This window comes from Neomonachus schauinslandi, chromosome 6 (genome assembly GCF_002201575.2).
Source record: "Neomonachus schauinslandi chromosome 6, ASM220157v2, whole genome shotgun sequence".
Classification (NCBI taxonomy): Eukaryota; Metazoa; Chordata; class Mammalia; order Carnivora; family Phocidae; genus Neomonachus; species Neomonachus schauinslandi.
The window spans coordinates 134,787,759-134,797,616 of record NC_058408.1 but is presented as its reverse complement, the minus strand read 5'-3'; the positions used below and the strand labels follow the sequence as shown (position 1 = coordinate 134,797,616).

Below are 9,858 nucleotides of genomic sequence, written 5' to 3'. Positions count from 1 at the left end.
AAAAAAAAAAAAAAAAAAAAAAAGAAGATAGCAGGAAGGGAAAAATGAATGGGGGGAAATCGGAGAGGGAGACGAACCATGAGAGACTATGGACTCTGAGAAACAAACTGAGGGTTCTAGAGGAGAGGGGGGTGGGGGGATGGGTTAGCCTCGTGATGGGTATTAAAGAGGGCACGTACTGAATGGAGCACTGGGTGTTATACTCAAACAATGAATCATGGAACACTACATCAAAAACTAATGATGCAATATATGGTGATTAACATAACATAATCAAATCAAATCAAATGAAAAGTAAAAAAAAAAAAAAAAAAAATTTGCCTCAGATTACCAAATGTTCTTCACCAAATGTGGAATTATTCATGGTTACAGATCTCAATAGGTATGAGAGTTGACCACAAGATGGAATGGCTCAAAGACTGCCATTTTCTACAAGTATATACAGCTATCACAACCTTGATTACAACCTTTCTTTATTGTGGTGCCTGGAAATACATTACAGGATCACAATATTTACCACCAAAATAGAAATGGCAAGTGTTCTGAAAGTAGTGAGATTAAAAAATCTCGTATGGGGCGCCTGGGTAGCTCAGTCGGTTAAGCGTCTGCCTTCTGCTCAGGTCATGATCCCGGGGTCCTGGGATTGAGCCCCGCATCGGGCTCCTTGCTCTGCGGGGAAGCCTGCTTCTCCCTCTCCCACTCCCCCTGCTTGTGTTCCCTCTCTCGCTGTGTCTCTTTCAAATAAATAAATAAAATCTTTAAAAAATAAAAAAATAAAAAGTCTCGTATGGCTATCAAATTGGTATAAATGTAGAAACTTAACTCTCTCTGGCCTAGTGCCAGAATCTTTTCAAATGACTTCTGTTGAGTATATCTTTAAAACTATAAATTCTAAACTTCTATATAAAAGTCAGGAAACAATGAATCTACAGTTGATTAGTAAAAGATACTATTATTCTGAGCCTTAGCCTTAAAATCAAAACTTAAAGTCAAAGAAAAAAACAAATAAACTGGTAATGGTAACACCACCTTATCATGCTGCTAAATGTCCTGTGCTTAATGGAATTTGATAGCTGGCTCAGTAGTCATTAAAAAACAAAAACAAAAACAGATAAAAGAAAACAGTCATTCGGAGGGCATACTTATGAGAATGTTTTGGTTTCAAACTTTGTTTTATAAAAAAAAAATAGGGGTGCCTGGGCGGCTCAGTGGGTTAAGTGTCTGCCTTTGGCTCAGGTCTCCTGATCCAGCCCCGCATCGGGCTCTTTACTCAGTAGGGAGCCTGCTTCTCCCTCTCCCTCTGCTGCTCCCCCTGCTTGTGCTCTGTCAAATAAACAAAATCTTAAAAAAAAGAAAAATAATACACGGCTAATTAAGATAAATTATTTTAGCAAACATGAAAAATACATCCTGTGCTTGTACAACTGGAATATAGTAGTTATATTTTAAATAACGTATATTATGATGACATCTAAGTGCAGAGCAGTAAGTACAAAAATTTTGAACAGGTGTTTGCTAGGTCAAAATCCAGCAGGGTGAGCCAAAGACTAAAAGTATTCATTCAACTGCTGGATAGCAGGATGAAAGCATAGGAATAATCAAACATTTTTCTCATTAAGGTACCGATACTTGATGAAGAATATTTCATTGATCAACATTACCTGTTGCAAGGAACAGTGTGCTGGATTCCTGTATTTGAAGAGGATGGATTGGGGAGAAGAAGGACAGTTACTTGCTTAGGCATTGGCAGGAGTATAAATAAATAACATTTACTGGTAACTTGAAAAGAAACCTTTCATTATAAATAGATCAAATTTACAAAATATAATGGCCATGCAAGAGGCAGAGTTACAAACTTGAAAATATGTATAAAAAGTTCAAGAAGGGCTCCTGAGTGGCTCAGTTGGTTAAGTGACTGCCTTCGGCTCAGGTCATGATCCTGGAGTCCCGGGATCGAGTCCCGCATTGGGCTCCCTGCTCGGTAGGGAGTCTGCTTCTCCCTCCTCCCTCTCATGCTCTCTGTCTCTCATTCTCTCTCTCTCAAATAAATAAATAAAATCTTTAAAAAAAAAAAAAAAGTTCAAGAAAATAAAGTGTATTTTCTTGAAGTCCAAACTCAATCATTATCTAGATTTAGCTCAAATTGTTCCCAACATGAATCATCTGGAAAAACAAATATGAAACTGATTTTTAAATAAATAAACATATAGCCTTATAAAATGGTCAGTAAAACAATCAACCACAGAAAGACAATCCCCCAAGTATCTTGCAGAATCCAAAAACAGATGGCCTTGGTGCCTTTACCCTCTTTTCTACAACAAAATTTAATGTATGTTCTGTATATATTCCCTCAGTATTCGTTTGTCTTCAACATGGAGCTTTTGGAAATGATTGGGAAAAAACAAAAGGAGGATTTTTTTCTTCTCCTAAGAGAAAGTTGACAGAGACTAGTGGATTGATTACTTGAATGTGCCTCTCAGACATTTAGTTTCTGTTATTGAGTCCCCTGGTATCAGTGAAATTTTTAAAACTGAGATCCAGGAAACTCTCCAGAACTTGACAGTTCATGATAAATGAGAGGTTTTAAAAAGTGGAATCAGTGGAGATTGTGATTTTTAAAAAAAGATTCATTGCTCTCAATTTCTGGAGATGACCTTAAATCTTTGGCTCTTGACTATATGGTAGTCCTTCTGGGCAAAAGGTTTTTGTTTCTAAGAAACACTAAAGTCTATTTAATATGTGCAGCACTGAGCTTGAAAAATTTAAAGCCCTTGCTTTTGACATTTTATTGAGAACAATGTTTGAGGTCAAATTCACTCTTACCTAATATGGTACATGTATCTAGAAACCTCAGGAAACTTTCCAAAATGAATATGAGAATATAAGTAATATGGAAAACTTAACTCCCCCAAATTCCAATCTTATGTCTACTTATTTCTCAAGGATTCTTAAGTCAAGAAATTTTAGTTCCTCACTCTGAAGAAATGCAAACACTACAAAGCTCATTATTAAAAATGAGTTGAGTTTGCAAAATTAAACAATCACCCAAAAGTCTAGTCTAGAAAACGGATTTGTTACTGTGGATGATACTTCTAATGGTTCATTCCTAATGGGGGTCACTGTGACCAATGAGAAACAGGAGGGGGCCTGGAAGGGTGTGCATGCGCGCACGCACACGCGCACGCACACACACACACACACACATAAGGCAGAGCTTTTTTTTATTTTATTTATTTATTTTATTTTATTTATTTATTTTAGAGACAGAGCACAAGAGGGGGAGCGGGAGAGGGAGAAGCAGACTCCCTGCTGAGCAGGGAGCCCGATGCGGGACTCGATCCTGGGACTCCAGGATCATGACCTGAGCCGAAGGCAGTTGCTTAACCAACTGAGCCACCCAGGTGCCCCAAGGCAGAGCTCTTTATTGTAAAAATTGAAGGAAACAAATATATAAATAGTTAAAGAACCTAGGGTATCACTAAGTCCCAAGAGTTCATTCTGATCTACTATTTCAGGTATTCCAGCTAAGGAATTTTGGCTTTTATGGTTATAAGATGTAAAATACAGCTGCAAAAGCCAATCCAAAAGCTGTAGGTAACTCAATACATTGTCACTGCAAGGAAGTCTGATTTGAAGGAGTTCCCACCTTCAGATTTTGGCTAGTAAGGAGGATTTCAAGATCATCACAACCCCATCTGTTTTCTTTCTATGGGAAGTCTAACAGTGAGCCACGAAAATGAAATTTATTAAGCATAGGTAAAAATACTTGAAAATCACTTTGAAAAATACTTGGTCAGACCCTGCCATTTTAGAAATGTGATCATTGTAATAAGTGGCAGTCCATGAAAAGAGATGTTCATCAACCTCAGAAATCTGCTTTTGTACAAAAACTTTTTGTGAAACCTTTTTCAAATGAATCATCCTTTAGATCTAGAGTTCAATTTTACGTACTGTACTGGGTTGAAGAGTATCTCCCCAAATTCATGTCATGACTTCAGAATGTGACCTTATTTGAAAATAGGGCCTTAATTTGTAATCAAGTTAAGATGAAGTCAGATTGGATTAGGGCAGGCCCTAAACCCAATGACTAGTGTCTTTAAAAAAGCGAGAGAGATGTGGACACAGACACAGAAGAAACACAGGGGGAAAAAGCTATGTGATGATGGAAGTAGTGATAAAAGTGATGCTGCTGCAAGCCAGGGAATGCCAAGGACTCCTGGCACCAAAAGCTAGGAGAGGCATAAAGCAGGTTTCCCCTCAGAGCCCCCAGAAGAAATCAACCATGCTGACACCCTGATTTTGGACTTCTGGCCTCAAGAGAATAAGAGAATAAATTTCTGCTGTTTCCAGCCACTTGTTTTGTGGCACTTTTTTATGGTAGTTCTAGGAAACAAATACACACGCTGTTCCAATGGAATTTCCATCCCGATAATACTGATTTTTCACAAGCCATTTTGCCATCATAACAATGTAGATAACAATGTGGACACATAGCACACCTTTGCAGAATCAAAGTTGGCTCTTTAGAAATAACAGACATCATTGATAATAAGTAAGGGCAATGCAAGGTAAATATATTCCACAGTGGCATGACTTTTGCAAACTACAATTTTAGACTGAGAAACAATGTTTCCAAGAAAATCTGAAGCCAAGAAAATACAAATGTTCTTGTCACATCAGAAGCTTAACAGAAATTTCTTTGTAAAACTCCATGAAGACTCACAATAAATGCTACCCACAAATAAAAGATGCAGTGGGCTCTACTACTTCTATCATAGCTGAAACAGTGTTAAAGCAATTATCAAACTATAAAATATTACTCTGATGGAATATTTTTTCATTTAACTAAGGATGGATTTAAAAAGCCACTTGCTCAGGTTAGCAGGTTCTTGCCATGCACACATACATGCAGTATTTCTGCTCATCTACCCACACTAGGGACCACTGAACCCTAACCTGCAGTTTCAACGTCATGCCACGGGCCCTGGATCCCTAGGATTATGAAAAACCATAAGAAACTAGTTAAGCAGCTCAACATCAAGTTAGTCTTGCTGCTGCTTCTACTCTGTTGTCTTTCACTTGAGCAATAATTGTATCTAATCCTTAAAGATCAAACTTTGTTGGTCTCTCAGCCCCTCCACTCACTATAAAGCAGCCTAAATCCCTTTCTTGTTTCTCTGTCAGGTAACTCCAAATACTTTCAAAATAGAAACTCTATACCTGAACCTGATACGTCAGGTCTGAGTCTTGGACCCTTCCATCAGTTTCTATAGTTCCCTGAGGTCACCTGACAGCTCGTACCTCAGCTTACAGGGGATTTCTGATGCCATGCAGAATTCCCCATCTAGCCTTCTCCCAAAATACCCTGTCCCCATGCTCTGCCCATGTGTCAGGGTTGGACACTTACTGTTGAACCTCCCTCTTACTGAGAGTCCACACACCTGGGTTCTTCCCTATTGCCTGTTGCTAGGGTTCTGCCAAGGCCTCAAAGGATCTGACTAGATTCCAAATCCTTGTCAGGCATGTTTCAGTCACTGCAACTCCATTCCCTACACCCTTCTTCTTAGTAATTTAGCTTGTGTGTGTCTTCATTAAAGAATTTACACTAGAATTTTTAAAAACACATTTTTTGATGAAAATGTTTTTATGTGAAGAGAGGGATAATGGCCAATAGTCAACATTTCCTGACCATCTAATGTTGTCTTGCATGGTCTTGAGAATATAGCAGGTTTTAACTCTTTTAATCCCCATAATAACTCTAGAAAGGTAGGTGCTATTACCATACTCATTTTAAAAAGAAATAGCACAGAGAAGTTGTTTATCCATGGTCACACAGGAGTAGGTGTTAGCTGAGATATAAATTCAAGGAGACTGGCTCCAGAACCTCTGTGCTTAACCACTGTGCTATATTGTATCTCTACCTTCCACCATCCCATTCCTCTCCCTAACCCCCAGTGATGTTTTTAAATTTTGAGTCATTTCGAATTTACACCTGTTAAGATTCTTTGGTAAATGTTTCCAACTCCTCCCCTACCCCAGTCCCCAAATCTAAGTGAGTCACCTAAGTGAACACCATCTAAGTCCCTACCTCTAATGTGAACTCTTTGGCAAAATATGTATTTTCATAGATTAGATTTTTCTTACAATGAAGTTTACTTGAACATGAAAACATGTCATACAGAGTCTGACACTCAGGGACTTTAAAAAAATTTTATTGTTATGTTAATCACCATACATTACATCATTAGTTTTTGATGTAGTGTTCCATGATTCATTGTTTGAGTATAACACCCAGTGCTCCATGCAGAACGTGCCCTCTTTAATACCCATCACCAGGCTAACCCATCCTCCAACCCCCCTCCCCTCTATTTGACAGAGAGAGCCCAAGCAGAGGGAGAGAGAGGGAGAAGCAGGCTCCCTGCTGGGCAAGGAGCCCGACGTGGGACTCGATCCCAGGACCCTGGGATCATGAACCGGGCCGAAGGCAGCCGCTTAACCGACTGAGCCACCCAGGCATCCCACCCCCCTCCCCTCTAGACCCCTCAGTTTGTTTTTCAGAGTCCATCGTCTCTCATGGCTCGTCTCCCCCTCCGATTTCCCCCCCTTCATTCTTCCCCTCCTGCTATCTTTTTTTTTCTTAACATATATTGCATTATTTGTTTCAGAGGTAGAGATCTGAGATTCAACAGTCTTGCACAATTCACAGTGCTTACCAGAGCACATACCCTCCCCAGTGTCTATCACCCAGTCACCCCATCCCTCCCACCCCACCCCCCACTCCAGCAACCCTCAGTTTGTTTCCTGAGATTAAGAATTCCTCATATCAGTGAGGTCATATGATACATGTCTTTCTCTGTTTGACTTATTTCGCTCAGCATAATACCCTCCAGTTCCATCCACATCGTTGCAAATGGCAAAATCTCATTCCTTTTGATGGCTGCATAATATTCCATTGTATATATATACCACATCTTCTTTATCCATTCATCTGTCGATGGACTGACACTCAGGGATTATTAAGTCAATAATAAACAAGCAAAATTTCCTGGTAATTCACCAAATTTAATCTTCCACCAAGTATAATATAAACTACAGCTATAATTATAAGCTTTAGGAAGAGGTGGTGGTGGTGGGTGAGTTCTTTGGAACCTAATATCTACATTACATATGCCCCATTATTTCATCTAGAACTGTGTTGGTCATTTACTGTCATTTAAAGAGGTTTAGGCTCTGACCAAGTATAAAGTAAGATTTAGCCTTGAAAAGTAGGCTTAGTCAATATGATTAAGAACCTTGAAAATGTATGCATACATTTTAATTTTTTAGGACAATTAATTCATATAAGAGAAAAGAGATTGGGATCCTTTTCTGACATGGAGACACTGAGGAGACTGGAGAGAATAGAGACAACAACTGAAGTCTCTAAACCACAGCTGGAACCTGAAGTCTTAATAAAAAGAAAATCTGAAAGAAGACCTAAAAAGTCTAAGGTCAAAATCAGGGAAAAAGAGAAAGCATTAAACTAATTCATCATTTAATTTACGAAGGAAAGTTTAACAAAGACATCAGAAGTGCAGATTTTTAAAGGATGAAGAATACCTTTATAAGGATAACAGAGAGACAAAACATTTATAAACCCAAATAACAACTGTCCCAAGAAATATATACTGCTCTTTCCTAATATTACTTAATTAGAACCAAAATAAGAATAGCATCTTTAGAACTTATGTCCTACTAAGCTCTAATACCTTTAAGATATTAATTCATCTAATCCTACCCCCTCAATTCTCCATATGAAGAAACAGGTCCCAAAAAGAATGTGACTTCTCAAGTGTCCCTCAATTTATTTTGAGACTTTTCACATTACTAGAATAGCATATGATACACAGAAAGTAGATCATATGATCTGTCAATGTAAGAAAAGATTTAAAATAGAAACTGCATTAAAAAATTCCTTTAAAGATTGTGGCAATAAACTAATTTCAGAAGCTACTATGCATTAAATGTTACCTTTCATGAAAAAGAAAAGTCACCTAATGTCTTAAGCTCCAATTTCTTGATTGTAAGTAGTTTTTAAGTAGCATTCAGGGTTAACAACACACAAAACAGATTTTTTGTGTATTTTCATAAGAATTTAGAACGATTTAACCACTTTTAAAATAATGAGAATGCTGCTCTTTCAAGCTTTAATGGTAATTCACTAGAGAGAATAAACTTTATGACTCAGCTTTTTGTACCACTCACACATGCCTGAAGGGTCCACTTAAATTGCTTGCTATATTTTAAATTCAGGCTTGGAGTAGGATTCTTGTTTTTGTCTAGTCACAAAGACTAGACTCACAGCTTAGTTCTATAGTGCCTATTTAGCTGGACTTAAAGCCTACATCAAGTACTTTATTGTCAAATAAAAAGCAAACTTCATGGAGCTTAGTAACTTAAGTAGCTCTCCACAGAGTTTGTTAAATATTTTGTTTCTACATTTGATCTCATTGTCAAGGAAGAGTTCTATAGAGTTGCAAAGTGCCAGAAAGTGTTATTTTAAACATCTAAAAGGTAGTGTGGACACTACAACCTTTGGGGTTCATGGTTACAACTGAGAAGCACAAAGATACCTACTATATAATTTTCCAAAAAACACAATTTTCTTAGTCCCTCCCTCAAGGGAAAAAAAAAAAAAAAGCACCTTGGAGTCCTACCTTTAAAAAACACTTAGGAATCAGCCTGGGGGTTTCTAAAATTCAGGCTCTGAAAATAGGATGGAAAAGACTTCCAAGTGTGTCCCTCATAGACTTAGAGGAAAATGATGACTCTCCCAAACAAAAGCCATTTCCCTGATTGATGCTTTGCTCACCTTCTCATGTACTTGAACTCTCTTCCCTCTCATCTCCAACCCTCCAAATCTTAATCCATACTTTGAAGTCTTATTCAAAAGCCAACTCCTTCCATAATGGCTTCCCCAATCTCCTCCACAAGAATTAGCCTTTCCTCCCCACCAGTATTGCTCCCAAAGCACTTTTTCATAGTCTGTGTTGCCTTTAAATTATTTGAGTAGGTCTGTCTGCTCCAGTAATTGGGTCAACATCTTTTTTCTTTCTTTACTGTCCACTTACCGTTATGCAATAAGGGTTTATTAAACTAAGTGAGGTAAGTAGGGCTATTGAATCATAATATCCCATTCTCTACTCGACTTAGAATAAACTAGGGCAGAGAATTTAGAGCAACCCTTGAAAACTGGGCTAATCATGGTTTGTTCAGAATGGCCAGGTACCCAAGATGGCTGAGGTAATGAATTTCACCTGCATATAAAAGTCTTAAGCTGACTGAAAAGTAATCACAAAAAAGTGAAGGTATAAAAAGAGCAATTTAAAAAAAATCTATACTTACTCCTGGGTTTTGAAATGAGGTACAAGTTGTGGTACAAAAATGTCATTTTAAAATATTAAAAAAAAACCCAACAAACCCTACTGATCCTATCAATCTAGCAACCACTAATTCAGCTGTTAGGTAAAGTCTATAAAGAAATATAAGACACAGGTCTAGGTCCTGCCTTTAAGGACTTCTCAGTTTTATCATAGAAGAACTAAGATATGACACATGGAAAGGTAACGAACAGTAAAAACCAGTTTGACAACTACCAAATGAAAGATAAATATAAAATACCCAAGAGTTGTTGAGAATGGCTGTTAAACAGAATTTTGGGTTAAGGTAGTAAAGGAAGTTCAACTGAAATGAAAGGTAAGTTCTGATGTGCTTCATGTATAAAATGAGGTGATGGTTTGATCACATGACTTCCAGGTTTACCTTCCACCTCTGAAGTTTTATTATATTCTTTTTTTTTTTTTTTTTTTTTTTTTTTTT

The 9,858-nt window shown here is 37.7% G+C and overlaps 1 protein-coding gene across 5 annotated transcripts in view; it reads right to left on the bottom strand.

The window, feature by feature from the left end:
• ADD3 (adducin 3) overlaps nt 1-9,858 on the bottom strand; it is a 124,200-nt gene that overhangs the window by 40,290 nt on the left and 74,052 nt on the right. For 2 of the 5 annotated variants that reach the window (XM_021700193.1, XM_021700198.1), the window contains exon 2: nt 1,662-1,689. The exons of the other annotated variants lie outside the window; for them this stretch is intronic. The gene's annotated coding sequence lies outside the window, so the exon portion shown is untranslated. The remainder of the gene's footprint in view (nt 1-1,661; nt 1,690-9,858) is intronic. 5 annotated transcript variants of the gene reach the window in all.